Source organism: Schistocerca cancellata, chromosome 1 (assembly GCF_023864275.1).
Source record: "Schistocerca cancellata isolate TAMUIC-IGC-003103 chromosome 1, iqSchCanc2.1, whole genome shotgun sequence".
NCBI lineage: Eukaryota > Metazoa > Arthropoda > Insecta > Orthoptera > Acrididae > Schistocerca > Schistocerca cancellata.
Genome location: NC_064626.1, coordinates 836,260,728 through 836,285,198, shown reverse-complemented (window position 1 = coordinate 836,285,198; position 24,471 = coordinate 836,260,728). Strand labels below are relative to the sequence as shown.

Below are 24,471 nucleotides of genomic sequence, written 5' to 3'. Positions count from 1 at the left end.
AGAATCATTTTTACACTACTAACAACTCAAAGAAGAAATTGATTCATGACGTCTCACAATCAGCTGACAAACTGAGCGAATCAAGAAATTGTAAAGTGACATTCAGAAATTGGCCAAACATGCAGAAATTTTAAATCCTACTTTATAGACCATTTTGAGACTGTAAAAAGCTAACAAGTCAACTATGGCCAAACATATGGAGGAAACAGAACACACCGTTGCAATAGATAACGGTCTTAAAGTACTGCACATATAACCAGCTACCTCTCTGGCTAATTAGGCTTTTCTATATGACCGTGTACCTAAAGTCCCTAATCCGTGGGGAAAAGGCATCTACTCCGAAGAATAACGCAGAACCGAGAGAAGTAGATGAAATTATAACCGAATCGCCACTGCTCAGTATTTTAGCAATGACGATTAGAAACAAAGTTCAGTTAACTTTATATATTTTTAATTATGTAAACTAGTTTTTTAATTAACAGTAGTTAGTGGAAAATTTGGAAGAAACGTTTTCAAAGTATGTCATTAATGAAATAACCAACGATTGTCAGTTCCTTACCGGAAAAAGAATAATTAAATTGGAACTGAACTTTATACTCGTAAGCAATCCTGCATAAGAATAGTTATTGGTGTCATGACGTGGGACAGTACCTAACGTACACTTTCAAATACTTCACAACACACATGTCACAGGAGTCAGATAACAATCAAATAGCAAACACATACAATATATCATATTAATTTTCAAAGGTCAATTAAAGTAAGATTGTTTACTGGCGTGAACAGAAACTTTTTGTTACGTTGCTCACCGTAATACTGACTTTCGTAGTTGTAGCAAGCAGAAAGATTGTTTGAATTTAGAACTTACTTTGATATTTCTTTGTAATAAAAGCTACAAATTACGCCACAAGCTATAAATTATAACTGTGCTCTGACAATGAAATTCAGTGTCCACGTTACGTAAAGTTTTACTACCACTTTTTTTTATTACGACTGTTACTCTATTTTTAGCAAATGAATTAAACTGGATTTTGCATCATTCTATTTCTGACATCATTCATGTTGTTGTTGTTGTGGTCTTCAGTCCTGAGACTGGTTTGATGCAGCTCTCCATGCTACTCTATCCTGAGCAAGCTTCTTCATCTCCCAGAACCTACTGCAACCTACATCCTTCTGAATCTGCTTAGTGTATTCATCTCTTGGTCTCCCCCTACGATTTTTACCCTCCACTCTGCCCTCCAATACTAAATTGGTGATCCCTTGATGCCTCAGAACATGTCCTACCAACCGATCCCTTCTTCTGGTCAAGTTGTGCCACAAACTTCTCTTCTCCCCAATCCTATACAATACTTCCTCATTAGTTATGTGATCTACCCATCTAATCTTCAGCATTCTTCTGTAGCACCACATTTCGAAAGCTTCTATTCTCTTCTTGTCCAAACTATTTACCGTCCATGTTTCACTTCCATACATGGCTACACTCCATACAAATACTTTCAGAAATGACTTCCTGACACATAAATCTATACTCGATGTTAACAAATTTCTCTTCTTCAGAAACGCTTTCCTTGCCATTGCCAGTCTACATTTTATATCCTCTCTACTTCGACCATCATCAGTTATTTTGCTCCCCAAATAGCAAAACTCCTTTACTACTTTAAGTGTCTCATTTCCTAATGTAATTCCCTCAGCATCACCCGACTTAATTCGACTACATTCCATTATCCTTGTTTTGCTTTTGTTGATGTTCATCTTATATCCTCCTTTCGAGACACTGTCCATTCCATTCAACTGTTCTCCCACGTCCTTTGCTGTCTCTGACAGAATTACAATGTCATCGGCGAACCTCAAAGTTTTTATTTCTTCTCCATGGATTTTAATACCCACTCCGAAATTTTCTTTTGTTTCCTTTACTGCTTGCTCAATATACAGATTGAATAACATCGGGGAGAGGCTACAACCCTGTCTTACTCCCTTCCCAACCACTGCTTCCCTTTCATGTCCCTCGACTCTTATAACTGCCATCTGGTTACTGTACAAATTGTAAATAGCCTTTCGCTCCCTGTATTTTACCCCTGCCACCTTTAGAATTTGAAAGAGAGTATTCCAGTCAACATTGTCAAAAGCTTTCTCTAAGTCTACAAATGCTAGAAACGTAGGTTTGTCTTTCCTTAATCTTTCTTCTAAGATAAGTCGTAAGGTCAGTATTGCCTCACGTGTTCCAATATTTCTACGGAATCCAAACTGATCTTCCCCGAGATCGACTTCTACTAGTTTTTCCATTCGTCTGTAAAGAATTCGTGTTAGTATTTTGCAACTGTGGCTTATTAAACTGATTGTTCGGTAATTTTCACATCTGTCAACACCTGCTTTCTTAGGGATTGGAATTATTATATTCTTCTTGAAGTCTGAGGGTATTTCGCCTGTTTCATACATCTTTCTCACCAGATGGTAGAGTTTTGTCAGGACTGGCTCTCCCAAGGCCGTCAGTAGTTCCAATGGAATGTTGTCTACTCCGGGGGCCTTGTTTCGACTTAGGTCTTTCAGTGCTCTGTCAAACTCTTCACGCAGTATCGTATCTCCCATTTCATCTTCATCTACATCCTCTTCCATTTCCATAATATTGTCCTCAAGTACATCGCCCTTGTATAGACCCTCTATATACTCCTTCCACCTTTCTGCTTTCCCTTCTTTGCTTAGAACTGGGTTTCCATCTGGTTCTCTTATCTCCAAAAGTCTCTTTAATTTTCCTGTAGGCCGTATCTATCTTCCCCCTAGTGAGATAAGCCTCTACATCCTTACATTTGTCCTCTAGCCATCCCTGCTTAGCCATTTTGCACTTCCTGTCGATCTAATTATTGAGACGTTTGTATTCCTTTTTGCCTGCTTCATTTACTGCGTTTTTATACTTTCTCCTTTCATCAATTAAATTCAATATTTCTTCTGTTACCCAAGAATTTCTACTAGCCCTCGACTTTTTACCTACTTGGTCCTCTGCTGCCTTCACTACTTCATCCCTCAAAGCTACCCATTCTTCTTCTACTGTATTTCTTTCCCCCATTCCTGTCAATTGTTCCCTTATGCTCTCCCTGAAACTCTGTACAACCTCTGGTTTAGCCAGTTTATCCAGGTCCCATCTCCTTAAATTCCCACCTTTTTGCAGTTTCTTCAGTTTTAATCTACAGGTCATAACCAATAGATTGTGGTCAGAGTCCACATCTGCCCCTGGAAATGTCTTACAATTTAGAACCTGGTTCCTAAATCTCTGTCTTACCATTATATAACCTATCTGATACCTTTTAGTATCTCCAGGGTTCTTCCATGTATACAACCTTCTATCATGATTCTTTAACCAAGTGTTAGCTATGATTAAGTTGTGCTCTGTGCAAAATTCTACCAGGCGGCTTGCTCTTTCATTTCTTAGCCCCAATCCATATTCACCTACTATGTTTCCTTCTCTCCCTTTTCCTACACTCGAATTCCAGTCACCCATGACTATTAAATTTTCGTCTCCCTTCACTATCTGAATAATTTCTTTTATTTCATCATACATTTCTTCAATTTCTTCGTCATCTGCAGAGCTAGTTGGAATATAAACTTGTACTACTGTAGTAGGTGTGGGCTTCGTATCTATCTTGGCCACAATAATGCGTTCACTATGCTGTTTGTAGTAGCTTACCCGCATTCCTATTTTCCTATTCATTATTAAACCTACTCCTGCATTACCCCTATTTGATTTTGTGTTTATAACCCTCTAGTCACCTGACCAGAAGTCTTGTTCCTCCTGCCACCGAACTTCACTAATTCCCACTATATCAAACTTTAACCTATCCATTTCCCTTTTTAAATTTTCTAACCTACCTGCCCGATTAAGGGCTCTGACATTTCACGCTCCGATCCGTAGAATGCCAGTTTTCTTTCTCCTGATAACGACGTCCACTTGAGTAGTCCCCGCCCGGAGATTCGAATGGGAGACTATTTTACCTCCGGAATATTTTACCCAAGAGGACGCCATCATCATTTAATCATACAGTAAAGCTGCATGCCCTCGGGAAAAATTACGGCCGTAGTTTCTCCTTGCTTTCAGCCGTTCGCAGTACCAGCACAGCAAGGCCGTTTTGGTTATTGTTACAAGGCCAGATCAGTCAATCAACCAGACTGTTGCCCTTGCAACTACTGAAAAGGCTGCTGCCCCTCTTCAGGAACCACACGTTTGTCTGGCCTCTCAGCAGATACCCATCCGTTGTGGTTGTACCTACGGTACGGCTACCTGTATCGCTGAGGCACGCAAGCCTCCCCACCAACGGCAAGGTCCATGGTTCATGGGGGGAGGATATCATTCATATTATAACCAAAGATATCATTATTATGTAATTGTCCAAAAGCTGGAAAAAATGTTCACTTCATTTGCAGTTCATTTTCTGATTATCTCGGTTCATACAAAGGGATAGGATGTATACTACTGGGATAATGACTTAGGAAAATTATTTACTTGACAATATGCACGAAAACAATGTTATTCAAGCAATAAAATTCCAACTACACTGGTCAGTCTATTACAATTTTAGTTATAAAAAGTCTAGATCTTACTTCACTTCATGATGCCGTTGGTTTGTCAAGTGGCTTCATTTAGCGGTAAACAGGGTACAGGTTGATCTTCTTGTCATACCATAGCCAATAACAAGAGCCCACAGTACTCTTGATGTTATGTGAGTTACTCTTGCTGCATTTGTACTGTGCTCAATAAATGCCATAGCTTGCCCACATTAAACATCCGCCAACACAATCGGAAACAGATTTTTTTGCCTCCGCACTTTTGCATAGCCACACCGACGAATACACACAATCAACGACACCAATCGTCTCCTCGCGACTCCCAACTGCTACTACTTTTGGCACGCTCTCACGCCCAGCGATGATGCATGTACAATTTATTACACTCTTTGATGATAGATTTTCCCTGACTAGGCCAGCGTGTCTACTTACAAAATGTTAACATTCCATGCGCATTCTCTCTCTTAAATAAAAAAATAGCATTCGTAACTTGACAACATATTTACAAGAATAACGTTCAGCACAACTAATAAAGCAAACTTCGCAAAACACGTAGAACTTGTATGATCATCCACAGAGTAGTGGTGTTACACACACTGTGGGTAAGAGCAGGAAAATGGACGTCTTGGAGGAAATGGAGGTACTCATCCATGGACGAAAGTGGAAAAACGAGATTCTGAACAAAGTTAAAGATATCAAGAACTCACATTTATTCACCAGCATCCCTACAGTACTGTTAAATAAGAAAAAAATAAAGATTTAGAATATACACTGATCAGCCAGAACGCTATGACCACCGACCAACTATCGATATAAAGCCGTCCATGCGACAGCACGGTCACCTGGCGAGGAATGACTGTTAGTCAGGCAAATGCACGGTGCATCTAGCTAGCTTCAGTGAACGCGCTGTCCATGCGTAAAATGGGGAAGGCGAGCGATCAATCTGAGTTTGACTGAGAGCAAATTGTGATGGCCCAGAGGTTCGGCACGAGCATTTTGGAAACTGCAAGACTTGTCGGGAGTTCGAGGATTGCTGTGACGAGCCTCTTCAACATGTGTCGAAAGCAAGTGAAACCACGTCCAGACGTCGTAGGGTTGGAAGGTGACCCTTCTCTACAGATGTCGGACATCGTATGGTGGGCAGACTGGTAAAACGGGCCAGGCGACGAAGTGTGGCGGAACTAACCTCTGACTTTAATGGTGGGCATAGTACAAATGTATCTGAACACACACTGTATCGAACATTCCTAACGATGGGCTTCCGCAGCAGACGATCCATGCACATGGCAAAGTTAACATCACGAAATCGGTAATTATTACTGAAATGGGCACATGACCATCGGCACTGGACTTTGCCACAGTGGCGGAGCATTGCACGGCCTCATAAATCCAGATACCTTCTTCATCATGCCTAGGGGAGGGCGCTATTCCGTCTTCTTCTGGGGGAATAGCGCCTTGACACCTGTACTATGGGACGGAGAAAAGCTAGCCGCGGCTCCAACATGCTCTTGGGAACATTCACCTGGTCATCCATGGGTCCAGTGGAGCTTGTGCAAGGCACCATGACGGCCAAGGAGTAGCGCACATCGGTTGCAGACCACGTACACTGCTTTATGGCGATTATGTTTCCCCACGGAAGTGGCGTTTTTCGACGAGTTAATGCGCTGTATCACAAGGCCAGGAGTGAGATAGAGTGGTTCGAGGAACACAGTGGCGAGTTCCAGTTGAGGTGCTGGTCCCCCAACTAGGCAGATTTGAATCCGATCGAACACACTTGGGATGTGACTGAACGTGGCGTCAGAGCTCATGGCACCCCGGCCTGGAATTTACGAGTATTAGGTGACTTGTGTGTGCAGATGTGGTGCCAACTTCCTGCAGCGACCTACCAAGGCCTCATTGCTTCCATACCACGACGCGTCGCCGCTGTTCAAAAATGGTTCAAATGGCTCTAAGCACTATGGGACTTAACATCTGAGGTCATCAGTCCCATAGACTTAAGACTACTTAAACCTAACTAACCTAAGAACATCACACACATCCATGCCCAAGGCAGGATTCGAACCAGCGACTGTAGCAGCCGCGCGGTTCCGGACTGAAGTGCCTAGAACCGCTCGGGCACAAAGGCCGGCGTCGCCGCTGTTATCCTTGCCAGTGGTGGACATACCGGCTATTAGGTAGGTGGTCATAATGTCTGGCTGATGAGGGAACCTGTGTTCCAATAGCGATAGATTCGCAACTATTTAAAATAATTTTTATATTGTTGTTATTAACATCAAATTATCATAGTCTTTCTTGCTGTAATGTATTTCGTCGACTATCTTCAGAGACGCGTCAGCAAGGTGTTTAGAAGACATTGTGAGTGACAGATGACAACAGGATCGACACATCGCCAGTTAAATCGAAAGAAGCTGTGTTTTGATTACCATTATGTTGTGATGACTTGTTTTAAGTGTCGTTTACAAATTTATAAATAGTGATTAACAATATCCAAGGACCCATAGCAGTGGATGTAACTGAACACACCGCAAGAAATCAGACGTTGTTTTGATTATTTATGTTTTCCATGTGAACAACAGATCAACAAACAAAGTAAGTGTTCCCTCACATTACTTTCATCATGCAACATCGATCAAAGTTATGTTCATTTTAGATTATTAATGGTAAAATATTTCTAGCTTTGTGATAAAAATGATTATCTGCATTTTGAATAGTATATCAAGATGTCTCTATAATGAAAGAAAGTGTGAATATCTGTGCGTGTGCGTGTGCGTGCGTGGGTGTATGTGTGTGTGTGTGTGTGTGTGTGTGTGTGTGTGTAGTTACTTCTGCGAGGGGCTAACGGCTTCTTTTGTAATACTTTACTCTCCTTTACCACCGTCAGCTCCGGAAGTCACTGCTAACTGATCCTAAAAATCAAGAGGCTTCTCACACTCACGACGGGCCACAGGCGGTCGTATTCTCGTGTGGGAGGCGTGACTCAGCCTGAAGCTCATTGCTTCTAACAAATTACCAGGGCACTCTGCTGAGGACGCTGAAGACCTCTAGTGCGGCAATCCTCTGTCAACATTTTTAACGTGGGTGAACATCCTCGTAAAACAGGACTGTCAAGAAGGCTAAGCCCAAATTTTCAAACACAGTTTTCATTTGTTGTTGTGATCTCCAGTCTCAAGACTGGTTTGATACGGCTGTGCACGCTAGTCTACCGTCTGCAGTCTTCTTCGTCTGCTGCTGCAACCTACTCCATTTGAATCTGCTACCGGTATTCATTGCTTAGTCTCCTTCTGCAATTTTTGCCCTCCCTCGTTTTCCATTACCAAATTGACGATTTCTTGATGTCTTAAGTTGTGCCCTATCAACAGATCTCTCTTTTAGTCTTCCTCTGCTATAGATTTATTTTTTCCTCAGTTCGATTCAGCACTTTTTCATCAGTTATTCGACCTACTCAACATTGTTAGTACAGTAGAATGTTGTTTAAATCAAAATTACTTCTATTTTACTGTTATCAGCAAACAGATGGTCTGGCAATGGGCTCACCTTTATCCCCCTTACTAGCAGAAATGTTCATGGGCAAGTGGGAGACTGATTTTCTGAAGAGAGAACCACTGAAAAAACATGTTGTGTATTGGTACAGACATGTAGATTATATTCTTTGTACGTGGAACGGTTCCAACAGACAACTCCAAAAATGTGTGGAAAATATCAACAAGTGGCACACTAACATTAAGGTCAGCATGGAGTTAGGGGGGCGGGGGTGCAACATAAATGTCTTGGACATTAGCCTAAAGATAGAAGACAGTAACCATAAATTTAAAATTTACCAGCTTCCTTCCAACATCCTACAACCTACGAACTTGCAGCATTCCATCACATGATCCACTGTCTCCTATGTATCCCTTTATCCCATGAAGACTTTGACCATGAACGTAACACAATAAAAACAATAGCCATAAATAATGAATTTGACCCTAAAACCATTGATAAAACTTTAGGTAAAAGGTTGAAGAAGCAAGCCAGGTCCCTACTGTCTCCAATGAAAAACACAGACAAAAAGGAAAAGAAGTGGTGCAGATTACCTTTTATAGGGAAAACATCAAATAGCATAAGTAACATCTTGAAGGCAAAGGGTTTCTTTGTGTTTTTCTATGTTACTCAGACAACAGGTGGCTTCCTGTTCAATGCAAAAGACAAACAAGCAGTTATCACAAAAAGTCGGGTTTATAAAATCACATGCCGAGAGTGTCAGTCTTGCTACATCGGACAGATGGGGAGATCAATCTGTACCAGGTTTAAGGAACACCACAGAATCTGGAGATTGAGGAAGCCTGATTCAGCCTTTGCAGAATATTGCGCGAACAATAACCACAAATACACAATAGATGTACAAGTCCTACACACAGAGGAGAAGGGGCCCAAACTCGACCAATTAGAAATTTTTGGAAATTAAAAAACAGATGTGTATATTCCCACACCTATTATTAAACGAGCAAACCCAATTCCATTATTCACCTCTTTTAGTTGAGATCACAACCCCAGGACAGAAGCGAAACTTTGGACCCCAGTCCATTGTAGTTAAAAATATCTTAGCTGATGCGTAACTTTAGTCCGGTCATTGTAGTATAATTGGTGAATGTGTAATAATGGATGCAATTTGTTAAAAATGGTCATTGATATAAGTGTACATTAAGCTATGGATCGATATCTAAGAAGTTGAGATTATCTTTGCCTTGTCATCATGTTTATCTGTGTATGATCATATTTGGAATCAGTAAAGTAGTTGAAAATGGGTTTATAACCAGAAACCTTGGTTGTGCAATAACATTAATAATAAAGTGTGAAACAATGCTAAAACAGTGTTTGTTTACTTAGCTTCTCTTCTTGTCTGTATTGCTTATGGTCCATGTATCACCAGTGTACAAGATTACACTCCAGACAAATATCTTCAGAAAATACATCCTAATACTTAAATTTATATTGGATGTTACCAAACCAGTCAGCATTTTATATCCTTTCTACTTCGACCATCATCAGTTATTTTACTGTAATTTTTCTGTCCAACTAGCAAAACTGATCTACTTCTTTCAGTGTCTCATTACCTGGTCTACTTCCCTCATTATCATCCGGTTTCATTCAACTACATTCCTGCTTTCCATTACCTTTGTTTTAATATTGTTGAAGTTCATCACGGAACTTCATTTCAAGACAGTGTCCACTCCATTCAACTGCTCCACCAAGTCCATTGTCCTCTCTGGCACAACTGCAGTATCATCGATAAAACTCAAAGTTTTTAAGACTTCTCCCTGAACTTTAATTCTTTCCCGAGTTTCTGCTTGGCTTCCTTTACCAGTTGATCGATGCACAGACCGAATAACATCGGGGGTAGGCTACAACACTGTCTCACTCCACTCTTAACCACTACCTCGTTTCACAGCGTAGTGCAAATAAAAGTGTACCGGAGAACAGATTTCCAGGGTACAAAGAAACACAGTGGAGGAAAGGAAATACAGTACTGTCCTGACTGTAGCAGATGTTGAAAGTGACCGTCATTCATTTCTTGGTAGTTTTGGGCCCTGGTCAGCCAATTGCTGAAGGCGGGTGGAAGTCGGAATGCTAGCATTGCTATAATCTCATGCGAAATGTTCTGCCGCAGTTCTTGAAGGCTATGTGGGTTGTTACGGTACACCTCAGACCTGAGGTGTACGCAGAGTAATCGCACATTGACAGAGCAGGTGACCTGGGTGGCCAGCTAGGGCCGCGACCAGACTGACCTCTGCTAACAACCCTTGTCAGGCGCGAAGGCTGTGTAGAAGTGCTCAAAGACTCAGCGGACAGTTGCTCCATCCTGTTGGAAGTGACTGTAGGTCTTTTCCTCCCCCATTAATACTGCCACAAATGGTTTCAAAATGTTGCCAATGTAACGCAGCGAAGTCAGCATCTGATGAAAGAAGATGGGACCAACAGTGCGGCGTGTAAACACTGCACACCAAATTCCAACCTGATCATGCACTGAGGTTTTATCGAAGCTATGCGGATTCTCTGCTGTCCAGGACTTGTGATTTTGTGAGTTGACACAACCACTCAGGTGAAAACAGGCTTCATCAGACAATAAGAATAGACTCATGTCGAAGCCATTCATTGTTATCTCAGTGAAGAGCCACCCACAAAACTGGGGGCACTGAAGAGAATCTGCTGGGTTTAGTGCACGAACAACAGACACTCAGTATGGATGCGCGGGTTCAGGTGGAGCACTCTTCCGCATGATCGACGTGATATGCCAGTCTCTTGCGACAGGCGTCGGGTTGATTTGATAGGAATCTGAAGCACTTTCTGGTGAACTGCAAGCACATTTTCTGATGCGTGGCCACGTTTCGGAATGTTTTTTTGACTTGTTCAAAACAGACCCCGTCTAACGCCATTTTCTGAATAAGCGTTGTATGGCCCTTTTTGCTGGCACGCTGACATCATTAAACTGCTCAGCAAACAACTGACCACACCGATTCCACGACTTTGTTGTCTCGTAACTTCCCACTTCGAACACCTGCTGCTCCAATTGTGAGTGCTGTCGTCGCCTTTGCACTGCTGCGCTTACACTGACTCAGCCCTCACCTCCCTCTGAACCGGTGTGGATCACGTGGCGGGCGCGCAAGTGATGTGCGCGGGGCTGTGGTTACATGCATACATTCGCGTCCAATCGTATCCACTCGTCCGGTCCACTTTTATTTGCCCCACCCTGAGTAACTAAAGTCTTGTAACCTGTGCACGTTGTAAATAACCTTTCGTTTACTCTATTGTATCCCTGCTATCTACATAATCTCCGAGTGTTTGCTAGTCAAAGTTGTCAAAAGCTTTCACTAATCTGCAGTTGCTATGAAGGTAGGTTCGACTTACTTCATTCTGTCGTACAGGGTCAGTTGTAGAGTCAGCAATGAATTGTCTCCCTCCAGACGTCAAACTAGTCTTCTACCAGTTTCTTCCATTCTCCTACAAAAATTCGTGTCGATATTGTGCAACCATAACTGATTAAACTGATGTTTCGGGAATATACTCACCTGTCAGCCATTGCGTTCTTTGATACTGGAATTATTAAATTCGTTTCGAAATCTACGGATATTCCACCTATTTCATACACCTTGCACACCAGGCGGAACTCTTTTGTCGTGTCTGGTTCTCTTAAGGGTCTCAATGAATCAGAGGGAATGTCGTCTACTCCAAGGGCCTTGTTTCGACTTATGTCTTTCAGTGTCAAATTATTCTCTCAATATCATGTGTACCATCTCATCTTCATCTGCTTCCTCGTTCCTTTCTATAATATTGTCTTCAGGTACATTTCCCTTTTATAGCCCTTCTGCATATTCCTTCCACCGTCAGCTTTCCATTTTTTGCTTAATAATGGCTTGCCATTTGAGCGCTTGACATTCATGAAGCTGCTTCTGTTTTCTCTATAGGTCTCTTTTATTTTCCTATAGGCAGCATATATCTTTCCCCTCGTTACGGATGGTTCTATAGCAGTTGCCATCTAGCCGTTCCTACTGTATCATTTTGCACCTATCTGTCAGTGTTATTTTTTAGACGTATATATTCCATCTCATCAATTCTATTTGCTGCATTTTTATATGTTCTCTTGTCGCCGGTTACAAGGATTTCGACTAGAACTCACCTTTTTACCTATTTAATCTGTTGCCTTCGATGTATTATCTCCAAAAGCCACCCACTCGTTTTGTATTTTATTCCTTTCCTCTGTTTCAATCAATCGTTGTCGAATGCTTGGTCTGAAACTCGCAAGGACCTCAGATTCATTCAATCTCTCCAGGTCCCATCTCCTTAATTTCCTTTCTTTGCACAGTTTCTAATTCTTTGTCTTACCAATATATAATCAGTCTGCAATATCCCATTGTTTCTAGGTCTCTTCTACGTACACTGAAGCGCCAAAGAAACTGGTATAGGCATGCGTATTCAAATACAGAGGTATGTAAACAGACTGAATACGGCGCTGCCATCGTCAACGCCTATATAAGACAACAAGTGTCTGGAGCAGTTGTTAGATCGGCTACTGCATGTTATCACTATTTAAGTGAATGTGAACGTGGTGTTGTAGTCGGCGCACGAGCGATGGGACACAACATTGCCGAGGTACCGATGAAGTGGGGATTTTCCGTACGACCATTTCACGAGTGTAGTGTGAATATCAGGAATCCAGGAATCCGGTAAAACATCAAATCTCCGGCATCGCTGCGGCCGGAAAAACATACTGCAAGAACGGGACCAACGACGACTGAAGAGAATCGTTCAACGTGACAGAAGTGCAACCCTTCCACAAATTGCTGCAGATTTAGATTCTGGGCCATCAACAAGTGTCAGCAAGCGAACCATTCAACGTAACATCATCGATATGGGCTTTCGGAGCCCACGCCACAAAGCTGGGCCCGTCAACACCGACATTGGGCTGTTGATGACTGGAAATATGTTGCCTCGTCGGACGAGCCTCGTTTCAAATTGTATCGACCGAATGTGCGTCTACGGGTATGGAGACAACCTGATGAATGCATGGACCTTGCATGTTAGCAGGGGACTGTTCAAGCTGGCAGAGGCCCTATAATGGCGTGGGGCGTGTGCAGTTGGAGTTATATGGAACCCATGATACGTTTAGATAGGATTTGACAGGTGACACGTACGTAACCATCCTATCTGATCACCTGCATCCATTCATGTCCATTGTGGATTGCGACGGACTTGGGCAATTCCAGCAGGACAATGTGACAGCTCACACGTCCACAATAGACACAGAGTGGCTCCAGGAACTCTCTTCTGAGTTCAAACACTTTTTCTGGCCACCAAACTCGCCAGACATGAACATTATTGAACTTACCTGAGATGCCTTGCTACGAGCTTTTCAGAAGAGATCTCCACCAATTGTACTCTTACGGATTTATGGACAGTCCTGCAGTTGTGTCAATTCCCTCCAGCACTACTTCAGACATTAGTTGAGTCCATGCCACGTCCTGCTGCGACAATTCTGCATTCTCGCGTGGACCTACACATTAGGCAGCTGTACCAGTTTCTTTGGCTGTTCATCGTATAAAATATTCTTACGTGATTTTTAAACCAAATGTTGGCGATGATATGTGAAAAAGTGTATTAGGTGGCTTACTCTTTCACTCCTATCCTCCAGTAGATATTCTCCTGCTAGTTCTCTTCCTTTCGAAAATATAGAATTCCAACCCCCCCCCCCATCCACCACAATTAACTTGTTTTTTTGCTTCAAATATTTGGATAATTTCTTTTATTCTTTGAATACTTTATCAGCAGAGTAAGTTGGCATATAGACTTGTACTACGGTGGTTTGTGTTGGCATCGTGTCTATCTTGGTTATAATGTGTTCACTATTCTTTTCATACTGGCTTGTCTGCATTCTCATTTTTATTAGACCTCTGTTTCATTTTGTATTCATAACCCTGTATTCACATGACCAGAAGTCCTGTTCTTCCTGTCAGTGCACTTCACTAATTCCCATTCTATCTAGCTGGGACTTATCTAATTCCATTTTTAAATTCACTAATCTACCTAATCGATTATTGGGCCTAATATTCCACTCTCCGAACCGCAGAATGCCAGTTTTCTTTTTCCTGATAAAGATATACTCCTGAGTATTCCCCGCCCGCAGATGAGAAATATTTTACCCAAGAGGATTCCATCATTTTTTAACCAAACAGTAGAGCTACATGCCGTCGGGTAAATAACGGCTGTAGTTTCACCTATCTTTCGGTGGTTCGCAGTCAAGTATAGAAAGATCATTTTCAGTAGCGTTACACGCTCAGATGTGCCATTTGTCCAGACTGTAATCTCTACGACTACTGAGAAGGCTGCTGCACCTCTTCAGGAACAGGGGTTAATCGGGACTCTTGCACAGATACCTCTCCGTTGTGGTTAACCTATGGTACGAATATCTGTATCGCTGAGGCACCCAACCACCTGATCTCGGCAAGGTCTGTCGTACATAGGGCGAATATTTATTTACAGGAAGTGAATTTAATTTTAAGTGACCTACGTTAAAGGTTGTGCGTTGCTGTAACATATTAGTGATCTGTTTACTTTTTCACATTTCATAAAAAGAGATGATAATTGCAACTGATGTTAATTACATCTAATCATGTTTTAGAGGCGAAATTTCCAAAATCTGCACTTATATATCAGGTATAGATAACCTTCCACAAAAAACACTCACTGTGTCATTGCACGTTCTTAAAAAAAATTCTGTGTGGCAGAATATCGCACCTCCCCTTTTGCATATTATCAAACGAAATCACATTTGTGAGATATTTATGTGTGACTTTACGCCGAAATATAAAATTAACAACTCGGTAACCAGTCACTAAAATTCATATATCCTAGTCACGAAAGTTTTCCGTGCCTTTGGCTTCACGTTCGCTCTAGCGCTTGTCTATGAAATGATTGCTGTCAGAGAGCAACTGTGTTAGATGCAGCTATGCAGTTTTCCCCCCTTTTTCACTGTGTGATAACCTGTTGAGCTCTGTATATAAACAGTAAACTTATTCAACTTGCAACGCCACTCCGATCACAGAAATACTATATAGAACGAGGCATACAAATTTTCAGTAAGGTCTTGGCAACATTAGAAAATGTGTGCAAAGTCTGACATTAACGTCAGGAGGTGTGAAATTGTGCACTTTACAAAACGCAGAAAAGTAGAATCCTATGACTAAAATACCAGTAAACGAAACTGGAATCAGTCAGTTCATACAAATACCTGAGTGTAACGATTCGTGAGGATATGAAATGGAGTGATCATGTAGGGCTCCATCGTAGATAAAGCAGTTGGTAGTCTTCGGTTCATTGTTAAGATACTGCAAAGGAGCATGATTAAAAAACATTTCCATCTTAGAAGATAGCTCAAATGTGTGAGACCCATACTAAATAGAACACAGAGAGCATATGGAGTGTATAAACAAGGGTAGCACGAACGGCCACAGGTTTAGCGAGCGCAGGCATTTGCCTGCAGGGGAACACCCACCTTTAGAAATCAAAATTGCAGAGCAGACACAAGTCACATGGAGATGTGCGTTGGTTGGAGTCACCCCATGAATCGTAAGGTAGTACAGAAAATAATGATATCACTAAAATACGGGAGATATTAGCTTCTTTTTGGGTCGTTCACAGAAAAGAGTCTAAAACTCATCCCTGATTATTAAAATATTTATGAGAAGATCTTGTAAAATTTCAAATTCAGATTATAGCTACGGATTTCATGGACATTTATATACATACGTCATGCAAATAACAGGCCATTAATTTCCTACTTCCTTCTGTCTTAATGGACCGTAACCTTTAGATGAATCATGTCGCCATGTCTGACTTCTGCAGTCATATACACTTAGTTGCTATGTAGGTGGTTCCTAATGATTTTAGTGAGATTTTGCAAGTACAACATACGTTCGTCAACACTTGTAAAAACGGGAATTTTAATTTACTTTTTTGTTATTTTAAAAGCTATTTATGATCAGTTGTGAATCTTAGATGCGTGTTTATGCTCGTAAATGTGGGCGACTCTTCACCACGTTTATGACGTCTGCAGAGCCGTCTTGTTTAAATACGAAATTACAATAAAATTTTAAAATTGTTACTTTCGTGAGTATAAGCAAATATGTATCTGTACCAAAAATGCGTATGTTGTAAATACCTCTCTGTATACGAGTATTGCACTCTAATAAACCGTATACATAAGAGGCGTCATGTCACCTTGACTGACCCGGACGTTTAATCTACGCTAATATAGGTTAATTTTAGTGGCATTAATGACATCTCGTGTGCATGACGTATGTTTATTAACGCGCGTAAAAACTACAGTTATAATTTGAATTTGTAATTTTACGATGTCTTTTTAAAATTATTTCAACAATCAGGTATGTTTTTTAGACTTGTATGTGTGAACGCCCGAAAAAGATGCGCATATTTGTCCTATTTTAGTAATATTTTTGTCATTCTTATTACATTATATTATGTTGAGCTTGATGAGGTAGTTTCAACCGAAGAGCATTTCGGCAGGGCTTTGACTCGTTCGACAAGAAATGATACGTCTTCTGCTTAATCTTAGAATCCACCTCACTAGGGAGTTTACATTAACTATACATGACCAACGTACTCACCTTTATATATGACTACAACGCTATACATCGCCTTCTAATTGTAACGTGTGACCCTCAGTTACATAATGTAAGTTGTCTGTGAGTTTATTTTATTGCATGGTGGTGAAACGCATTGTATTTCCACAGTTCTGATGATACTCTCGTTGGTCGAGTGAAACTTGTCAAAATACAGAAAAAAATGCAACTTGTGGATGCTCTGCGATTTTAAGGACACAGGTTTGCTTGATTAGCGGCAAAGCCTCACGAAATGTTTAAAAGTCTGAACGGGCAGATAAGTGGTTCATGGTGTGGGTTCCTGTAGTCATGTCCTAGTTCATGAACCACGGGCAACGTATGAGTGGCCAAGTAAGTGGTCCCGACAGTCGGGATACCAGTTACTTTGGAATAAGGCTGGGCATCTCGGACATATTCTGAGTCGTAGTCACCTTTGTGCTCATACGGCAAAGACTACCAAATCCACCGGTTAGTCCCTCAGCCGTTAGGGGTAAAACCCAATGGGACTCGGGGCAAGTAAGGCTAGCAACCTGCTTCCCTGGTACTTTAAATATGATGCTGGCAACAATCAGAGCAAAATGCCTCGGACCTTTGGAGGTGACGGAGTCCCACCTCTAACTGACAAACCAGGGACTCCTAAGATACGACTTGGCAAGCAAATGGTAATGAGATGGGGAGCTATTAATATCAATGGGGGCTACTCTGGGAAGAAGGTAGAGCTGGCAGAGGCTGCAAGTAAGATGGGGCTGGACGTTTTAGCTGTTAGTGACATTCGGGTAAGGGGTGAGAAAGAAGAGGAAGTGGGAGAATACAAGGTCTACCTGTCAGGCGTCAAAGCAGGAATAGCACAATGGGGTGTAGGGCTTTACATCAGGAAAGAAATGGAACCCAGCGTAATTGCAATAAGGTATGTAAACGAATGACTGATGTGGATAGATTTGACAGTGTCTAGCAAGAAAATTAGGATTGTGTCAGTGTATTCGCATTGTGAAGGGACAGATCAAGATAAGATGGATAGTTTTTATGAGGCACTCAGTGATGTAGTTAGAGTAAAGGACAAGGACAGTGTTCTGCTCATGGGTGATTTTAACGCCAGGATTGGAAATCGAACAGAAGGGTATGAAAAGGTTATGGGTAAATTTGGAGAGGATATGGAGGCCAGCAGGAACGGGAAACAACTCTTGGATTTCTGTGCCAGTATGGGCTTAGTAATCACAAACTCCTTTTTTAAACATAAGAACATTCACCGGTATACTTGGGAAGGCAGGGGAACCAGATCTGTCATTCAGTATATAATAACAGATCAGGAATTCAGGAAGGCTGTGAGGGACACACGTGTATTCAGGGGATTCTTCGATGACACTGATCATTATTTAATCTGCAGTGAAACTGGGATTGTGAGGCCGAAAGTGCAGGAGGTCAGGTCCATATGTAGGAGGATAAGAGTGGAGAAACTTCAGGATAAGGAAATCAGGCACAAGTACATAACAGCGATCTCAGAGAGGTACCAGTTAGTTGAATGTAGTCAATTACAGTCATTGGAAAAGGAATGGACAAGGTACAGGGACACAGTACTAGAAGTGGCTAAAGAATGTCTTGGAACAGTAGTGTGTAAAAGTAGGATGAAGCAAACAGCTTGGTGGAATGATACAGTCAAGGCAGCCTGTAAAAGGAAAAAGAAGGCGTATCAAAAATGGCTACATACCAGAACCCAGGTAGACAGAGAAAGTTATGTTGAAGAAAGAAACAAAGCCAAACAGATAATTGCAGCATCCAAGAAGAAATCGTGGGAAGACTTTGGAAACAGGTTGGAGACTATGGGTCAAGCTGCTGGAAAACCATTCTGGAGTGTAATTAGCAGTCTTCGAAAGGGAGGTAAGAAGGAAATGACAAGTATTTTGGACAGGTCAGGAAAACTGCTGGTGAAGCCTGTGGATGCCTTGGGCAGATGGAGGGAATATTTTGAAGAGTTGCTCAATGTAGGTGAAAATGCGATCAGTAATGTTTCAGATTTCGAGGTAGAATGGGATAGGAATGATGATGGAAATAGGATCAAATTTGAGGAAGTGGAAAAAATGGTCAATAGATTGCAGTGCAATAAAGCGGCTGGGGTGGATGAAATTAAGTCGGAACTCATCAAATACAGTGGAATGTCAGGTCTTAAATGGCTACACAGGATAATTGAAATGGCCTGGGAGTCGGGACAGGTTCCATCAGACTGGACAAAAGCAGTAATCACACCAATCTTTAAACATGGAAACAGAAAAGATTGTAACAACTACAGAGGTATCTCTTTAATCAGCGTTGTGGGTAAAATCTTCTCAGGTATTGTTGAAAGGAAAGTGCGAGTATTAGTTGAGGACCAATTGGATGAAAATCAGTGTGGGTTTAGGCCTCTTAGAGGTTGTCAGGACCAGATCTTTAGCTTACGGCAAATAATGGAGAAGTGTTATGAGTGGAACAGGGAATTGTATCTATGCTTTATAGATCTAGAAAAGGCATATGACCGGGTTCCTAGGAGGAAGTTATTGTCTGTTCTACAAGATTATGGAATAGGAGGCAAACTTTTGCAAGCAATTAAAGGTCTTTACATGGATAGTCAGGCAGCAGTTAGAGTTGACGGTAAATTGAGTTCATGGTTCAGAGTAGTTTCAGGGGTAAGACAAGGCTGCAACCTGTCTCCACTGTTGTTCATATTATTTATGGGTCATATGTTGAAAACAATAGACTGGCTGGGTGAGATTAAGATATGTGAACACAAAATAAGCAGTCTTGCATATGCGGATGACTTAGTTGTGATGGCAGATTCGATTGAAAGTTTGCAAAGTAATATTTCAGAGCTAGATCAGAAATGTAAGGACTACGGTATGAAGATTAGCATCTCCAAAACGAAAGTAATGTCAGTGGGAAAGAAATATAAAACGATTGAGTGCCAAATAGGAGGAACAAAGTTAGAACAGGTGGACGGTTTCAAGTACTTAGGATGCATATTCTCACAGGATGGCAACATAGTGAAAGAACTGGAAGCGAGCTGTAGCAAAGCTAATGCAGTGAGCGCTCAGCTACGATCTACTCTCTTCTGCAAGAAAGAAGTCAGTACCAAGACTAAGTTATCTGTGCACCGTTCAATCTTTCGACCAACTTTGTTGTATGGGAGCGAAAGCTGGGTGGATTCAGGTTACCTTATCAACAAGGTTGAGGTTACGGATATGAAAGTAGCTAGGATGATTGCAGGTACTAGTAGATGGGAACAATGGCAGGAGGGTGACCACAATGAGGAAATCAAAGAAAAACTGGGAATGAACTCTATAGATGTAGCAGTCAGGGCGAACAGGCTTAGATGATGGGGTCATGTTACACGCATGGGAGAAGCAAGGCTACCCAAGAGACTCATGGATTCAGCAGTAGAGGGTAGGAGGAGTCGGGGCAGACCAAGGAGAAGTTACCTGGATTCGGTTAAGAATGATTTTGAAGTAATAGGTTTAACATCAGAAGAGGCACCAATGTTAGCACTGAATAGGGGATCATGGAGGAACTGTATAAGGGGGGCTATGCTCCAGACTGAACGCTGAAAGGCATAATCAGTCTTAAATGATGATGATGATGATGATGACGGGCAGATAATCGGAGTCAGACACCTGTCCCACGTAAAACATTCAAGAATTAGTATTAAATGAGGAATCTAAGCTACAAATACCCAAGTACTTTTAGTTTAACACCTACAGGAAGGATACCGACCTCTCAGGAAGCCCGCAAACATGAAGATCAAAGGCTTTGAGTCAAGGCTGCCCTTTCACTAGACGAAAATGTTAAACCTTGCGAGTGGATGTTCTCGCTGTAGACGTGTTTTGCTCTGTCTCTGAGGGGTGGGGCGAACGCCACTACGCTTTTTACCCTGGTAACGGGACCCGCTGTTTAATAGAAAGGTTTGTTGTTGTTGTTGTGGTCTTCAGTCCTGAGACTGGTTTGATGCAGCTCTCCATGCTACTCTATCCTATACAAGCCTCTTCATCTCCCAGTACCTACCGCAACCTACATTCTTCTGAATCTGCTTAGTGTATTCATCTCTTGGTCTCCCTCTACGATTTTTACCCTCCACGCTGCCCTCAGATACTAAATTGGTGATCCCTTGATGCCCCAGAACATGTCCTACCAACCGATCCCTTCTTCTAGTCAAGTTGTGCCACCAACTTCTCTTCTCCCCAATCCTATTCAATACTTCCTCATCTAATCTTCAGCATTCTCCTGTAGCACCACATTTCAAAAGCTTCTATTCTCTTCTTGTCCAAACTATTTATCGTCCATGTTTCACTTCCATACATGGCTATACTCCATACAAATACTTTCAGAAATGATTTCCTGACACTTAAATCTATACTCGATGTTAACAAATTTCTCTTCTTCAGAAACGCTTTCCTTGCCATAAAACTGTCGAAAGAAATGAAACAGATGATTGAATAATGTAGTGAAGACAGTGCCGAAATAGATTAAAATTGGAATACCGTTTTGTCAGAAAAATTCGCTCAGATACGATGATGGCGTACAAAAGATTATTAAAAGCGTGTCTGTTCTGTCTCAAGCTGAATGACGAAAATTGTAACGAGTGGAGTCAATTTGTATAAGATAGCTAACTGTTTGACGGTTCGCCAGTTCATACGGCTAACCCAGTTATAATCTCAAAGTACAAATCCCGGATAAACAGTATAGTGAAATTTCCTCAGTTGCCTGCATTACTATTTATAAGAGTTCATTATGATATACAGTCACTAGCGTTAAGTTATTGTACTTCAGTCGCGAGGAATACACAGAACTCGAAAGCAGAGTGACAAGAACTAACTCCAGTACTGAAACACTGCGCCTGTACTGTCACTTAGAGAAAGCAAGTTCCACTTCTGCCCAGACGCTGTCCAGACTGCCAAAGTTTTCTCCCTCTCGTCGACTGCTGGCCAACCAAAAGACCTTGGAGCGCTCCAGTGCTGCCTCTTTAAAACCTTGGAAACCAGACCACGTTAGTCATATTCAAGACTTGTTACAGAATTGTTCAAATAAGCGTCTTCTCATCCTTACGACACTATCACCTTCCAAATCATTCTAACATGAATATTACAGGAGTTATCAATAAAAATATTGAGTGGTGCCCACATACACTACTCTACAATGAATGAAACATAAAGAGATATATGCAAACAAATGATTGTACCATATCCAAAAGGGGCAAACATTGCTGTGCTTTCTTATGATGCACTCAGTTCATAGGTAACATACACCAGACTTTGAATTATGGGCGATTTTCATAATTCCCTGTTTCACTCTACCAACATCATGGTTCGATGAACCCAGTGCCAGGCACTTAAGTGAGAATTGCAGAGTAACCATGTTGATGTAGATGTAGATACATAATTTGGCACATAAATGTCATTTCGAATTAACTATACTTAAGGAAATATTAAAGAGAGTGTACTGACCGAATCATGAAAGATCACCGGAATAAAAAGGAAAATCATCCATGTTTTTATATTAGCCGCAAGTCTTGTACCTTAGGTGAAGGCGCACAGCGCGAGCCGGTTCCAGTCCATTAAGAGGCACCTGTAATACGCATTGAGAAACTGCTGATTTCACGCTCACTGATTGAGAATTGGAGTTAAAAATCGACGCAGTCACGTATCGTCATAAGCAAATAGCCTCAAAGCCGTATACAGAGGCCATCTAACGCCAAGCAAGGGGGACTTTGAGAGTTCCAGCGAACAGAAGAGATCCAGTTGCTTCGGATGGACTGACGTACGGCTGGTGCTATGTAAGTGAGCAGTCAGACTCAATGAACTTCGTGCACTAGGAAGGACTTGCAAAGCTTAGCTGTATGTTCCTCTGGGCTAGGGTTATTGGTTTCCATAATGTATTTGTCTACATGTGCCTATGTCTCTGTCACGTACATTGTGACGAGTACTTTAACGCAAGGGTTAGAAGTGAACAATAAAATCTAGCACTTCCATGGTTTGTGGTCTGTACTACCATACATTACTGTTTGTAACCAAATATTAGTAATGTTACAGGCTAGAGTGGTAATTTGTTCTAGCAATTGATAGGAGAACCTAATGAACCTCATCCGTGTTTCAGTAAACCAGTGTCTATGCTCTTCTGTATGTTCATTGCTAAAACGTGAAGAAGCAATAAAAACATACAATTAAGCCAACCCAGAGTTCCATTTCCCCTGTCATCAAAACATCTACCTCCTTAGCCTAACGTCTGAGTCATTCTGCACTGTCTCCAACCACAGAGACCTGAACAATGTCAGCATGACCGCGTTGCCTTTTCATCCCTGTACGCGTACCAAGAAATCCCGCGTCACCTCTGATCCGAGAGTGAGCTTCTAAAGCACTTCGGGTTACGATAGGTGTAAGGGAACCTATGCTGATGTAATGCTACGAGTTTCTGTAAATTACTTCGAGCTCTGGTTCGTTCGATTGAATCGTATTAATTAAAGTCGTCGTTACTCTGGTATCTTTTGAGTTTCACTTAAACCAAGTTATTATGCGTTTAGAGTATCTAAGAGCTAAAATTTTACTTATACATGCAGACTGTAGCTGCACTGGTTTGTCAGTAGTTTAACGTGAAATGGTTGTTAAATTATAGTTTGTTAGAAGCTGTGTTACTTATGAACTGCCGATCATAGAGCTAAGTGGAATGCTATAATGAAATCCTGAAATCGACATGTACTACTTGATATATGTCATGATGTCGTATGATCAGTGGCGTAAAGTTTGGTATTTCTCTCGTACAAACCAATGCGTAACTTTTTAGTTCTTCATACTAACACCGTGGCTGCGGCAGTAGCCTGTCCGACTCTTTCTTATTTTCTGAACGTTACGACCGTTGCGCCTGCAGTGGGGGTGGCTATTGGCCTTGTTCTGGCTTTCTCCACCGATACGGCCAGGCGTCCCGGCACCCTATGTACGCCGCTCATAGTAACGTCTTACAACCTTCTTTCTGCATTTAGATGACAAAAGTCATGGGGTACCTCCTAATATCGTATCGGACCTCCTTTTGCCTGGAGTAGTGCAGCAACTCGACGTAACATGGACTCAACAAGTCGTTGGAAGTCTCCTGCTGAAATATTGAGTCATGCAGCCTCTATAGCCGTCCGTAAATGCGAATGTGTTGCCAGTGCAGAATTTTGTACACTAACTAAACTTTTGATTATGTCTCATAAATGTTCGATGGGACTCATGTCGGATGATCTGGATGGACAAACCATTTGCTCGGATTGTCCAGACTGTTCTTCAGACTAATCGCGACGAATATTGTGGCCCGGTGACTTGGCGCATCGTTATACATAAAAATTCCATCGTTGTTTGGGCACATGAAGTCCATGAACGGCTCCAAATGGTCTCCAAGTAGACGAATATAATCATTTCCACTTCTGTTGGACCAGAGGACCCAGTCCATTCCAACGTAACACAACCCACGCCATTATGGAGCCACCACCAGCTCGCACAGTGTCTTGTTGAGAACTTGGGTCTATGGCTTCGTGGGGACTGCGGCACACTCGATACCTACCATGCGCTCTTACCAACTGATATCTGGACTCATCTGACGAGGCCACGGTTTTCCGGTCATCTGCGTTGCAACCGATAGGGTCATGAGCCCTGGATAGACGCTGCAGGCGATGTCGTGCATTTGGCAAAGGCACTCGAGTCAGTCGTCTGCTGCTATAGGCCGTTAACGTCAAATTTCGCCGCCCTGTCCTAACGTATACATTCGTCGTACG

At 41.8% G+C, this 24,471-nt stretch overlaps 1 protein-coding gene across 1 annotated transcript in view; it reads left to right on the top strand.

Moving 5' to 3' along the window:
* LOC126188762 (aminopeptidase N-like) overlaps window positions 1–24,471 on the top strand; it is a 233,358-nt gene that overhangs the window by 81,975 nt on the left and 126,912 nt on the right. The gene's annotated exons all lie outside the window — the stretch shown is intronic.